At 38.9% G+C, this 15,521-nt stretch overlaps 1 pseudogene; it reads right to left on the reverse strand.

The window, feature by feature from the left end:
• Positions 1 to 9,687: 9,687 nt before the first annotated feature.
• Positions 9,688 to 9,786, reverse strand: LOC130022972 (uncharacterized; annotated as a pseudogene).
• Positions 9,787 to 15,521: the final 5,735 nt, after the last annotated feature.

A 15,521-nucleotide genomic window follows, 5' to 3' on the forward strand; every position in this document is an offset into this window, starting at 1 on the left:
CAATGGGAGGACAGTGCTACAGAGCTATGGTTAATTCAAACGGCGTTTATGCAAAATATGAAAGAAACAAATAAATATTCTATAAAGATGATCACACCTATTAAATTAATATAACTTTAAATAGTGTTCAGAAATGAAGTTGAGGAATTTTAAGGCTATATAAAGATATTGACAATATATCAAGAAACACATGGATCTTTGAGGAGCAAGAACACGTAGCTCTTGTCCTATCTTAAGATCATTATTTTTTTGCTTTTATAGAATATGTTTACCCTGAGTTTTTAAAATAACTTCAGTTTTTTAGAAAGCATCATAATCAATTATATTATTTAAAAAATAAAAAAGTTGGGTTTGTAAGTGTGTTCCGTATGTTTGGAACCTGGGAAGTATTTTCCTATGTAAGCTACATTAAACATGATATTTGTAACAGAAATACCATCTGCAGTAGTATTCACAATAGCCAGAAGAAACTATGTTATACCTACACAATTGAATGCTACGCAGTTGGCAGGAAAATCACATCATGAGATTTTCTTATAAATGGATGTACACGGAAGAATATCATGCTCAATGAAATCAGTCAGAAGGAAAGGGGTATACTGATTGGACTATCCGTTTTTTGGATATAAAAAACCAGAATATGAGACTAATACCCAAGGATAGCAGAAACACAGGCCAGGAGAATTGGTCAATGGTTGGATGCTTGCCACAAGTGCTGAAGGCAGGCATGTGGAATAAAGAAGTGACTGCTATGACAATGATAGTTGGAAGTGATTACTCTGGGTGATAACTGAGTGCTGAAAGTAGGTAAAGAAATAAACGTGAGAACCTCTCAGTATCTGTATTACAATCCATAATGCCCAAAGGATGAGAGAGAGAGATAAAGAGAGAGAAAGAGGTACCTGTCTTAGTGTAGAAACAGCAGGCTGTCAGGTAGGGTTTGAGGTTGGGAGAGGGAGTGGTGGGAGAGAAACTGGGGACATTAGCAATGGAACTTTATACTAGTGGAGGTTGGGTGTTGAAATATCCTATGAATGAAACTGAATCATGAAAACGTTTGTAATTTGTGTCTCCTGCAGATTCAATACAAAAACATGATATTTAGTTTCTACCACCATGACTAACCTATGAGTTTGCTGAAATTTATTTTTATCACCTTGGCTGGTCTCATTACATGGGTGCCTGTGTGGTAAAAAATTTTTTTTTAATCTTATGCGGACTTAAGAGACAAAACTAATGGGGTTGGGATTTATGGTAGAGTCGTAGAAGAGCACAAAAATCCCTGTTGACCACAGCTCTGCAGGGTCAGCTAACTTGCGTGATGCCAGACCTCCTTCACTGATTTCCTCTTTTTATTGTGGAAAAATGAAAAGACTTTTCAGGCTGCCAGGGGGTTGTCCCCTCCAGTTTACATTATTTTCTTTTCGATCAGAACGGTTTAAAGATATTTGAAAAATTTGGAGCTTAATGATATGTTCTCATATATTTCGCCTACATTTTGTCAGTGGGAATAAATCCAGGAAGGCCAGCATGAAAAAGTTGAGGTGTATGCCTTAACCACCAATGCCAACACTAATGTAAGTATGGAACCCAAAGTACAATAGTTAAACTTCAAAATGTGTTTGTCAAGGAAATCGATGGGAATGCAGGGAGAAATGGGTCATTTGTTGGTGGAGGGATGCAGACACTGGTGGTGTGATTAGAATTGGAATATTGTATTACAAAACTCCATTATAAATGACTTTGAAAATCAAAATTGCCTAAATTTAAAAAAGAGAAGTCAACTTACATCTATATTTCAAGAAAGCTTGTCTTAGCAAATTTTGGCAGGGAGACCATAGTTGGTAGAGAGATGGAGAAAGAAAGGGAGAGTTGACAGTTGGGAAGAGAAGCCTGGATATCAAGGAAGAGATGAAAGCTGATCTTAGAAGATTTGGAGCCATCAGAGTTTCGAGAGTTAAATGGTGTGACCATTGCAGTTTAGATAGTTAAATAGAGAGATTGGTTTCAGTCATCAGCAGTGTATACATAGAGAGAGTTCAAAGACCTCACAGATATTCAGGCTATATTAACTAACAAGGGGAGCGTTTTTTTTTTTTCCTGAAGCACTGTGTAAGGATAATATATTGCCAGGAAGAATGATAAGAATTTGGTTCTCTTTTTCACAGATTAATATATTAGAGATGAAAACTTTTGTACAAAGGAATCTATCATCTTGTCCTGTTGCTCTGTTTTCTTGTCATCATTCCATTCTCCCCCATGACCCTACCTAATCAGGGCTCTGAACATTTCTCAACAGTGTCACCACATAGACTCAGAGCATGTGTTAACTGCCCGTAGCTCACAGCTCTCATGATTGCCCCCCATCCAAGCCAGAGCCATCCTTCTGAAAGCAAGGATATTTGCTGAAATCCCGTTCTTCCTTGAAGTGACAGTCATGATTTACCTCTTCTTAATCATTGTGTTTACAAATTTAGATGAATGTCCCTATACTAGTGACAGGGATTTCCAAACTAAGAAAAGCATAAACATTTCCCTTTCCCCCAAGAAAATTGGGCCTGTTATTTTCTATCCACTGCTAATAATATGTGGTAATAAGGAAACAGAACTGAAGTAAAAACAAGTACATTGTCAATTTGGTGCCATGACTAGTCAGTCTGAGTATAAGTATATATTTCTAGAAAAAAAAGCAGAAGAAAAGGAGTTGGTTGCTATCAAAGAATGCCAAATCTGTGCCAAGAAATCCTTTGAAAATAAAAATTGTGACTATGGAATGAATATAATTGCCACTCAATGCCTCTTTTATAGACCACAACACCCAAAAGGAGAGAGAGAACAAAAGGGAATGCCCTGCCACAGAGGCAGGGTGGGATGGGGGTATAGGTGTGGAAGGGATACTGGAATGTATGGTGGTGGAAAATGGGCACAGGGTGAGGGATGGGCATTTGATCATTGTATAATCGAAACCCAAGAACAAAAATTTGTAAATGTAAAACTGTACCTCATGGTGTTTCAGTAATAAAAATTTAAAAAAATAATATAAAAATTGTTTTGTCTTCCAGAGATCAGCCGATGGGAACCTCTCTGAAGGCAAAAGATTAAATTGGTAGACTTTTATTTTTCTTTGAGTATATTAATTTAATTTTGGAGTCAATTTATATGACAGTTCATAATGACACAGAAATTTTCAGCACTTCTCTTATTTAAAATATAGTGATACACAATATCTCTATCTCACATTATTTTTATTTCTGATAATTTGACACAAAAGATACGTCAAAATCATAGATAAATGTAAGTTATTTAAATACTGTTTTGATTATTTAAAATTACATTATAGGTAAAGGTAAAGGTAAAGGCCCTCCCGTTGATCGTGGATTTGCTCGAGCGGGCCCAGTAACGTCTCCATTGGGGACTTTGTTGTTACTGTGTCTGGCATATCGAATACTCTCGGTAGCTTGCCGGGCTCTCCGAGAGGGGCGGAGGAATCGAACTCGGGTCGGCCATGTTAGCCGCTTGTAAGGCAAACGCCCTACCCGGGCTGGAACGATAGCACAGCGGGTAGGGCGTTTGCCTTACAAGCGGCTAACATGGCCGACCCGAGTTCGATTCCTCCGCCCCTCTCGGAGAGCCCGGCAAGCTACCGAGAGTATTCGATATGCCAGACACAGTAACAACAAAGTCTCCAATGGAGACGTTACTGGGCCCGCTCGAGCAAATCCACGATCAACGGGAGGGCCTTTACCTTTACCTTTTACATTATAGAATTACTAGAATTTCATAAATTTTAGGATTATGCATAATCAACGTGCATGTATCATATTAAACTCACTACTGAAAGGCCTACTCTGTCATTCGCCATTGTTCAGTTTTTCCACTTTGATTACACCTTTCCATCTGGTAACTAAATAGTCTCATGGTTCTAAAGTTTGTTTGTATTGCTTTGAAAAGATCAAAATTATGCAATTTTCAACATTGGATGAAACTAGAGGATATCATGCATGTAAAGTTAGCCTTAAGGAAAGGAACAGATACAGAGAGATTTTTCTCATATATGGGATGTAAAGACACACAGCAAGGAAGCAACAAAGGTTCAAGGGCAATGTAAGGGGAGAACTGATCCACACAATTGAGTCAGGGGATTGGGAGGGAGGGATTCTGGGGGTTTGGGGGAGAGGGAGGGTTTATTTTTTGAGAGAATGAGGAGTGTCATGATGGAATTATGTGTATGAGAAACCATTATTAATTGAATTATAAATCATAGAATATAAATATTGTTTTAGTCGCTTGTCTGTCTCATTTCATACTTTTAGTTTGTTTTCTCCATATGCCACATATGCATGAACTTGTATGATGCCTCTCTTTCTTTGCCTGGTTTATGTCACTAAACATAATATCCTCATGTGATCCAATTTTATACAGATAATAAGATTTCACTTCATACAACTGAGTAGTATTCCATTAATTTACCCCCTTTCATTTTCAAAATTTGTGGTTTAAAAGATACAAATATTGGTTTTAACAATGCTCTGGTGTTTTAATATTTTCAGTTTAGTGAAGCAAAATAGATTTTACTGAAAAACACTTAGAAACTTGTTAAACCTTTGTAGGGTGGAATGCAATATATGTTCAAGAGAGAACACTCGTTTAACAAAGCACGCAAAGAGAGACATAGAGAATGGATGCACGGTGTTTCTTCAAGGAAGAACACATGCTTGAGGACCAAGCCGACTCTGGTAGTTTAGGCATGAGAACTTGGAGTGGTATGAACTTAACTTGTGCACTTTAGGGGAGAACCTGAGTGAAACTATTAGAAGTACGTTCAGGAGCATCATAAACTGGAGTCTGCACTTGGAGTGCAGAGGGTAGAGAGTTCTTTGGGGAGATCCGGACTATGGAGAACAGTGATATTATAACATTAATGATAGTGTCTTACCGTGGGATTCCAAAAAAATCTTTAACAGTGGCGTCATAAATGATAACATTCTTAGGTATTTGGATTTCCTGTGGTAACAACGGGAAAGCTGAGTTTATGCTCTGGATGCCTCCAACTGAAACAAGGTCAACAAGTCATGAATGAAAAATTACAAGTTAGATGGATCAAGGATTCTGATCCCAGTGGAAGGCTAGCTTTCGGGTGGACAATTTCTACTGATGGCCTGATGTAGATTCTGATCCTGGGATATGTAACAGAAAGGAGGTAGTGACAGGTATCCTCAGAAGTGAAGACTCTGAGACAGAATTCGTTCATGCCAACTAATAGTTTATCAATATTTGCTCATGGCTGCTACCATTATAACATACCATTCATTGGTTTTGTGGTTTCAATTTACTGTGTCAATGTAAATTTCAAGTTTCTAAATGGAAGGTAAAAATCTGAGGCCCTCAAGATGATGAATTATGGGGAGGGGGGTGGAGCTTGAGCTATAGTACGGCAGGTAGGGCATTTGCCTTGCACACGGCCTACCCAGGTTAGATTCCCAGCATCCTGTATGGTCCCCCCAAGCACCGTGAGGAGTAATTCCTGACTGCAGAGCCAGGAGTAACCCCAGTGCTTCGCCAGGTGTGACCCATAAATGCAAAAAAAAAAAAAAGATGATGCCTTACCTTTAGATACTTTGAAGTCAAGTAGAAACATTCAGAAAGCTCCCCAGAAAAGAGTTCTACTGGGTCGAAAACATCATCACCTCTAGCGTGAGAGCATACAGAAAACAAGGTTTCCATTTTATGCCAAGTTAAAGCAAGCCAGACATGATCTTGGAATTTTTTTCCAAGGGAAACATGGCTATAGGAAGGATAAGGTGACAACTGAGTCTTAGAGGTCAAATATAGAAGAGAAGCGAGGGTCAAAAAGTATGAGGTACATTGACGACCAGGAATGTTTAGAAAAGAATTTTTTAAAAAAGAAAATGCAATGAGAAATCAATTAAGAACTTTTTAAATGTTTAAGAACAAGGATATAACTCAGGGATAGAGCATTTGCCTTCCATTGTATGATGATCTTGGATAGATCCTTAGCATTGCAAACAGCATTATTTTTTAATTTTTAATTTCTTTCTTTCTTTCTTGCTTGCTTGCTTTTTTATTTTATGAGTCGCACCTGCTATGTATAGGGGTATTTTTAATTTTTATAAAAACTCATAATTTTACCTTTTTATCTGTTGTTTAAAAGGAAATCTAAAATATTTTAGAGTAAATTTATGTGAAGAAGAATAAAATTCACGGGAACTATTTAGTGTTCTTAATGATACAGCAGTCAGAATTTTGAGGTTAATTGTATGGGTATTGCATAAATAATTTTTCCCCATTATGTGGGCTCTCTTTTTATCATGGTCACCATTTTTTCTGAGTTGCAGAAACTTCTAAGTTTAATGTAGTCTCATTTGTTTATCTTCACTTTCTCTTCCTTGGTCAGTGGTGTTTCATTCTAGAAGTTTCCCTTATCTTTAATATCATGGAGGGATCTCCCCACATTTTTCTCCATATATCTTAAGAATTCAGGTATCATATTGATGTCTTTAATACATTTGATCTAACTTTGTGCCTGGCACTATAAAGAGGTCTGAGTTCATTTTTTTTTGCAGGTTGATGTCCAGTTTTCCCAGCACCAGTTGCTGAAGAGACTTCCTAGCTCAATTTCATATTTCTTGAGCCTTTATGAAGGTAAGGTAAAGGTAAAGGCCCTCCCATTGTTCGTCGATTTGCTCGAGCGGGCTCAGTAACGTCTCCATTGGAGACTTTGTTGTTACTGTATTTGGCATATGGAATACATCATGGGGAGCTTGCCAGACTGTGCCATGCGGGTGAGATACTCTTGGTAGCTTGCTAGGCTCTCCGAGAGGGGCAGCGGAATCGAACTCGGGTCGGCCATGTTGGCTGCAATTTGCTTGAGCGGGCCCAATAAAGTCTCTATCATGAGACTTGTTGTTACTGTGTTTGGTATGTCGAATACATCTAATGGGCTGGAGCTATAGCACAGCGGGTAGGTCGCTTGCCTTGCAGCCAACATGTCCGGCGCGAGTTCGATTCCTCTGCCCCTCTCGGAGAGCCGGGCAAGCTACCGAGATTATCTAGCCCTCACGGCAGAGCCTGGCAAGCTACCTGTTATGGATTTGAGCCTTTATGAAAGATTAGGTAAAAATAATCTGAGGGCCAGCTTCAGGATATTTAACTATATTCCATTGATCTGAGGCCTGTCTTTATCTGAATATCATGGTATTTTGATTACTACAACTTTGTAGTTGGGTTTGAAGTTGGGGAAGGTGTTCCCTTCTTCTTTTTACCAAAGATTGCTTTAGCTCTTCATGGGAGTTTATTGTTGTGTATGAGTTTCAAGAGTGTTTAATCTATTTCTTTGAAAAATGTTATGGTATCCTTATAGAATGTGCATTAAATCTTTATAGAGCTTTGGGTTGTATTGCCATTTTGACAGTGTTAAACCTCTCAATCCATGAGCATGGGATGTGATTCCATTTCCTCATATACTCTCTTATTTCGTGAAGTAGTGTTTTGTAGGGTTTTTTTTTTTTTGTATAGTGCCTTAACCTTTTTAGTTGATTCTAATATACTCGATTTTCTGAGGAATTATTGTGAATGGGATTGTTTTTTCTCTATCTCTTTTTTCTCTTTCATTATTAATATATGGGAAAGCCATGGAGTACCAGATATTGATTTTGTAATATGCTACGTTGCTAACCAAATCTATCGTTCCCAGGAGCTTTTTTTGTAGATTCTTTGGGATTTTCTAAGTATAGTATCATGTCATCTCCAAATAGTAAAAGCTTGAGTTCTTCCTTTTTTATCTGGATGCCCTTGATATCTTTTTTTTTACCGAAATCATATGGCAAATACTTCAATTACAATGTTGAATAGGAGTGGTGAGAGTGGGTAACTTGTTTTGTGCCTGATAGTATTTTGGGATTCTAGTTCATTGATTTCTGCTCCAAGCCTTTAGTTTATCCCCATTGATAATAATGCTTGCTGTGGGTTTGTGGTAATTTGCTTTGACTATATTGAGGAAAGTACTTTCAACTCCCATTTTGTTGAGAGTTTTTCATCATGAATAGGTGCTGGATGTCATCAAATGCTTTATCTACATATATTGATATGATCATATGACTATCTTTATTTTATTGTGATGGTGTATTCTGTTGATTGACTAGAGAATGTTAAGCCATCCTTGCATCCCCAAGATAAACCTACTTGGTCATAGTGTGTGATCTTTTGTTGAGTTTCTGGATTCTCTTTGCTGGTATTTTCTTGAAAATCTGTGTATCTGTATTCATCAAGGAAATAAGTCTGTAATTTTCTTTTTTTGTGGTGTCTCTGTCTGATTTGAGTATTAGGTTGATCTATGCCTCATAGAAACTATTTGGGAGTATTTTTGATTCTTCAATTTCCTGGAAAATCTTAAAAAATGTTGGCAGCATTTCCTCTTTAAAGGTTTGAAATATTTCACAATTGAATCCATCTGGGCCAGGGAATCTGTTTGGGGGGATACTTTTGACCATCATTTCAATTTCCTTGGTAGTGATAGGTTCAAGTATTCCAAATCTTCGTAGTTCAGCGTTGGGAGGTAATCGGAAACCAAAAATTTATCAATTTATTCAAGATTCTCTAATTTCCTGCTGCAAAGATTCTCAATATAATCTCTGATGATCCTGTGGATTTCTGTAGTTTCTATTAGGATATGCCTCTTTGCATTTCTGATTCGATTTATTAGAATTCTTTCTCTTTGTTAATTTGAAAGGCTTCTCGTGGTTTATTGATCTTATTTATTTTCTCAAAGAACCAGCTTTTGCTCTTATTGGTCTTTTGGATTTTATTTTGGGATTCTAGCTCATTGATGTCTGGTACAAGTTTTATTATTTCCTTCTTCCATCCTAGTTTGGACTACTTTTGTTGGTCATTTTCCAAAATCTTGAGCTCTAATTTATTCATGTAGGCCCTTTCTTTCTTCCTGATGAATTCTGGCAGAGCTATACTCTTTCCTCTTAACGCTGCTTTTGCTGTGTCCCACAACTTCTGGTAGCTCGTGTCCTCATTCTCATTTGTTTCTGGAAACTTTTTATTTCCTCTTTGATTTCTTCTCTAAGCCAAAAGTTGTACATTACTTCCCTTAAAGAAAATATTTTCTTGCTGAGCTTTAGTCTGTTTGATCTATTAAGAAGTGAAAAAGTAGTGTTGAAATCTCCAACTAGTATTGTATTGCTATCAATGTTTTTCTTTAAGTCTATTAGAAGGTATTTTTAAGTATTTTGCTGGTCTGTCATTAGGAGCATCTACAGTGAGGACGGTGAGTTCTTTCTGATGTACAGATCCCATGATCAGGAAGAAATGACCTTCACTGTCTCTTATAACCTATAGCCTGAAGTCGATGTGGTCTGGTACTAGTATGGCTACTCCAGCTTTGTGGAGGTGTTCTTTTCTTTCTTGAAGAATTGTTTTCCAGCCTTTGAAATTGAGCCCATAGTTACTTTGATTGTTCAGAAGTGTTTCTTCAGGCAGCAGAAAGTTGGGTTCAGTTTTCTAATTCATCTTCCCATTCTGTTCCTCTGAATTGGCACATTTAGTCCATTGACATTGAGGAGATTGTTGTGATGGGGATTTGTGCTATCTTTATGTAGAATTTTTGTACTTGTGGGGATTGTCTTAGCTTAAAGTCGCCCTGTTAATTCTTCTTGCCACAAAAATATGGAACACTTTACACGTTTGTATGTCATCTCTGTGCAAGGACCATGCTAATCTCTGTATCATTTCAATTTTAGTATATATGTTACGAAACATAGTAGGAGTTAATTTTTCCATATTTTTCTCTTCTGATTACTTTGAGTGCTGTCCTTACTCACTCCTATGGCAGACAGTGATTCCAAATCAAGGAATGTATTTCAAAGCAGCATGAATAGATAGATTAAGAACTTTAATGTCCCAGCAAGAAAAATATGGTTTTTACCATATTATCTTTTACCATACCCAAGACATCAGTTTTACAAAATAATTCTTTTGGAAGATGGTATATGAGTCTCGTTTAATGCCCTTCCCTGAACCTTCATTAAGACCATTAAACTACAGCCTTTTGCTGTTCTCGCCTCAGTCCCGTGTACATCTCCATGAAAAGGTGGATGGTGTTGTCTGCAATTTGACCACCTTGAATGTAAGTAGGATTTTTCTCCTGAAGGAAGAGGTGAGGAGAATATTGATGATTTCATTCCACCTTATTACAAGTACAACTTGAATGGAAGTTGAGACTCATGAGGCTCCTGTAAAGGACAGAAAAAGGGGTCTCAGTGAAGTTTAATGGCCAACACACATTAACAACACAGATGACTCAAAGTAGCCTGTGTGCATCTTTGTGTATAGTGAGTTTCATATCTACTGAGAGTGATTCTCAGTCATGACACAAAGGCAAAACAGACCTGTATTTAAAAATCTAGTTCTCTGTGCAGAGTGGGGTCTCTGCGGTGATTGAACAAGTGCATAGTAATTTATTACTAAGCACATAAGTACTTTTCGATCTAAAATTAATTCCAAATATGTCTAAAATGACAGTCTACTGACCCGGCAGCTGGCTTTCCCCACCGGGGCCCTTGGATGGGTAGGGGTGAGTTTCCCTCACTGCCCTGAGTAGAGCCCCGGCAGCTGAAGACCTCTGCAACCAGCCATAGGTACGCTTAAGACCACTCTCCCCAAGCTTGAAGGAGCCTCATGCATGAAGGAACTGGAAGCAGAACCTGTGTAAACACACAAAAAATAAAAGGCTGGCTGTCAGGCCGTTTCCCCACTCCACGGAGGTCGATGGCGATGGTCAGGAGATGGAAGGAAACGGGGGTCAGGCTGGTTGGTTGTGGAGCAGCAGGTTATTACATGGAAGAGATTTATGTCATGGAGGCCTCAGGAATCCTCAAGCACATGAGCACACTGAGAGCCCTGAAGATCCCCTTATATAGATCATAGAACCTCTAAAAGGCGCATTACAGTGATGTCAACAAAAGGAATGACAGAAAGAACCTTGAGGCAGCAAACCATACATTGTTTCTTTACATCCACATTGATTCCTTTTAATCAGCAGGCCAGTAATACTGGCCTCCAGAAAGAAGATACAAAGCCAAACTGAAACCTTCCACAAGCACTTTCACAAGCTGCAAGCGCCTTGATTTGCATCCCAAAGACCAGCCTGGCTAGAGCTGGGAATCTATATCCCAAAGATCAGTCCTGGCTAGCACCTGAGATCTGCAGATCTAAGACCAGCTAGGTTTCTGAGAGAAAAGGAAAACTGTCTCAATATACTGAAATCATTTACTGAAGGCAGTTTGAAGGGGAGAAAGCAGTCTCATCCAAGCTAGTCAGGACACACAGGAAAAGAGCTTCTAGGAGGTGTTTCTCCTCTCCTTGTCCAACCAACATATAAGCATATATAATATTAATCATTTTGTATGGACACAGTAAGAAATACTTTGAGCTTGTAGAATTGCTCTCCTAGGGCCATCTCGATCTCAGACTGCAGTGCTCAGGCAAGATATCTTTCCTATTCCTAGCAGCAGGGCCCTAGTCTCATCGTTACTTTTGGATCATGACATCATTTGCCTATGATCAACCTCTTAACTTATAGTTAAGAATTGTGGCATCTTGGCCTGGCCCATCGCGATGACAGTGTGGCACATAACTTACCGGCTAGCCCTGGTTCCATCCAGTCCCACGTCGGGACCCTGCCCTTGGGGTGCTAGGAAGTGAGGGCAACTGAGGTTTAAATTGAGAACCAGATGCCCAGGAGTGAATAATATTCTAAGCCAATCAATTCCTAAGTTACAAAGCATATTAATTAATTGTCTTCTTGTATCTATACAAAAGGACCTTGCATTAAGGTAAACTGCTCAAAAGACATAAGGAGAGGAGGAAGGCAATATTAACTTACAGTACAGCTTCAGTGTATAAGAGGGATGAGACCTTACAAATTGGTTGGGGAAGAGAGCATAGAAGTGGTTACAGACAGATAAAGTAATAGGAGTGACTCGGGAGCACTGTTATGGGTGCAATTTGATAAACCTAAGCTCTGTGTACTCCAACAGAACCCAGGTGTGCGGGACCGGGGGATGAGATCTCCAAGGCTGCTCAGATCAAGACTGGGCCCCCTCCATCCAGATCCCCCATCTTCTTAATTGTTACAACCATGAACTGCCCCTGGAGCCATGTAATTCCATCAATGGCCAAGATCCAGAGACTGGATATTGTTGATAAGATAACAACTCTTATTGTTCAGTTCTCACTCTCACAGAACCTAGTCGGCCTCTGCAAGTATCTTGCCCGCATGGCAGAGTCTGTGTTTCTGGTCACTGTTTCTTTTGAAGTACAGAAGCTACTTAATTTAAGATAGTCCCCTTTGTTTATCTCTGTTTCCAGTTGCTTGGCAAGTGGCGTGTTATCTTAGAAGATACCATTAGCTTCAATGTTGTGGAGGGATTTGCCGACCTTGTCTTCAATGTAACTGAGGGATTCTGGTCTGATTTTGAGGTCTTTGACGCATTTTTATCTGACTTTTGTGCATGGTGTTAGGTAGAGGTCTGAGCCATTTTCTTTTTGCATGTAGCTGTCCAGTTTTTTTTGCACCGTTTGTTAAAGTGGACTCTCTTGCTCCACTTCACATTTCTTGCTCCCTTATCAAAGATTAGATGATGTATATTTGAGGGTGTGTGTCAGTATATTCAATCCTTTTCCAACGGTCTGCGGCTCTGCCTTTGTTCCAGCACCATGCTGTTCTCATTATTATCACTTCATAGTAGAGTTTGATGTTGGGGAAGGTGATGCCTCCATCGTCTTTTTTCCCAAGAATTGCTTTAGCTATTAGTTGGCATTTGTTGTTCCGTATGAATTTCAGGAGTGCTTGATCAATTTCTTTGAAGAATGTCATGGGTATCTTTATAGGGATCACATTGAATTTGTACAATGCTTTCGGGAGTATTGCCATTTTGACAATGTTAATTCTCCCATTCCATAAGCAGTATATATGTTTCCGTTTCCTCGTGTCCTTTGTTATTTCCTGTTGTGTAGGTCCTTTACCTCCTTAGTTAAGCAGATTCCAAGGTTCTTGATTTTCCTGAGGCATGATTGTGAATGGACTTGCTTTTTCATGTCACTTTCTTCTCTCTCATAATTTGCGTATAATAAAGCCATAGACTTTTGGGTATTGGATTTATAACCTGCAATTTTACTATGAAAGTCTATTGTTTCTAGAAGCTTTTTTGGTAGAGGTTTTAGTGTTCTCTAAATTGAGTATGACATCTGCTGTGAATAGTGAAAGCTTATTTCTAACTTTCATACATAAGAAACCCTTAATATCTTTTTCTTACCTTATTTCTATTGCAAGTACTTCCAGTACCACCTTGAACAGAAGTGCCAAAATGAACTTTTACGTAGCACTTTCTGTCTGTAAATTTCTATGCTAAGAACAGTGGAATATACAGTGATATCTTAGTAATTTACAAGTAAATTATGAATACAGATACTATAAAAGAATTTCTTTGTATAAATTTCCAAAATGTGTAGCTTTTATTAAATATATTAAGAATAAATCATAGATCTTGATTATACCCTGAAGATTACTTCATTGTTAGAAGTTACCCTTCTAAAATGCAATAAAGTGACACATTTTAAAAATGTTGATGATTCGCTCATTAATTCAATGAATCTGTGTTAGTCTGGTGGTGCAATGCCTCCAGGAAATCAACCTGTACCCTCAGGTGAGTGCATCAACCGTCTAATGGTGTCTTCATGCTTCCTGATAACCTCAAATGGCCACTGTGCTTCGGGCTGGATCCCAACACCTCAGGACTACGTTTCCCGAGAAATTAAACTCCCAAAAGATATGTGGGAGCCATGTTCACGGACCACCCCTGGCTCAGCTATACAAGCTAATGGATTGGTCTTGTTTCAGACACCCATAAACAAATCTTGAAAGAGATCAAAAGCCTCAGTTAACTTTGGACCTGCAAAAGGCTGAACACACTAGGGTAAATGAGAGGGAGGCAGGTTAGTTGGGTGCCCATCCAACCAGAACCCAGTGCAGCCACTTGCTCCCACAATCCAAAATCGCCACCATGGCCTCGTCTGGTTTCCACCATCTCAGGTGGCTCTCACTGAAATATAACAGCTGAAAATTCGGATATGCGGGTTTTGTGACTGATATCTCCAGGCTTTCTCTGGGTCACGATGGGCATCCACCCCCACTGCCCTGTACTTATGGAAGCCTCAGCAGTCATTTCCATACCTCAAAGCTACTCCAGCCTTAGCTTCCTGATAAAAATACTAAATTTCTTGAACAAACATGATGACCTCTTAGTACCTGTACGAGACCCATGATGCACAAAATAAAAAGGAGACAGAGAGAAAGAATTAAATATCCTGCCATAGAGACAGGCTGGGGGTGGGGGTAGGGTGTTGGGGGATGGTTTTAGGGAACCAGGAACATTGGTGGTGGGAAATATACACTAGTGGACGGATGGATGTTCGATCCTTGTATGACTGGAAGCAAATTATGAATAGCTTTGCAATGGTCTATCTCACAGATATTCAATAAAACATTAAAAATATATATAATTAATTTGTACCTCAGACTACTGATAGAAGTGTAAAACCCAGCATATCTATTTTTGTGTTCTCTGTAGGAAAATAATGTTACTCACCCGTGTGCCTATAACTTGAAGAATGCTAACCCCAAGATACATCAATGACTGTCTTTGGCATGAATATTGTAATTGCAGCTATGTTATGTTTTAGAATCAGTTCATGGACAAGAAATCAAGATTAGGAAGTGGAAAAGAGCCTCAGTGTTGAATGGATACATAATGTTTGAGGAGCTTGCAAGGGAGACTAAAGATTTGGCATGAGAAGAGGGAAGACATATAAGAGTGAAGTACTAATAAGTATGATGAGAAAAATGCAAGGGAGGACATTTCCTAGCAAGTGGCACACCCTGTTGAGCTTTTGGTGAGGATAAGTATTAGAAAGTATCTTTCCCATTTAGTGGTATAAAGGTAATTTTGATGGGTGCATTTAAAAATTACTTTAAAAATTAGAATCACCAAGAGATACACAGTTACAAAGTTGCTCATAATTGAGTTTCAGTCATATAATGTTCTAGCACCCTTCCAGTATAATGGGGGCATTTTTGAAGGAATATCCCTGGTGGGAAGACTAGGGCATCTGAATCTTAACACATTTCACCAAATATATGATCTCTTCTCACATGATATACCCTTTCCCCCTGCTTCTTTGATTTATGTTTTCATGCAATATTTCCTTGTGAACCTCACTCAAGTGAGGGTCCCTATTTAAGACAAGTACATGTTTCTGGGGCATTGCATATTTTTTGGTTGCTGGGAGAGTCTCTAAAGCAATGCTCAGGAGGTGTGGGGGACCCACAGGCAATTCTCAGTAAACGTAGCCATGGTGTTTGGGGTCCTCCGATGCTATACAGCCTTTCATACTCTGGCAACCAGGTGGTGCTGGGAGTCAAATTGAGTGCATGT

Source organism: Sorex fumeus, unplaced genomic scaffold, assembly GCF_029834395.1.
Source record: "Sorex fumeus unplaced genomic scaffold, SorFum_2.1 ptg000021l, whole genome shotgun sequence".
NCBI lineage: Eukaryota > Metazoa > Chordata > Mammalia > Eulipotyphla > Soricidae > Sorex > Sorex fumeus.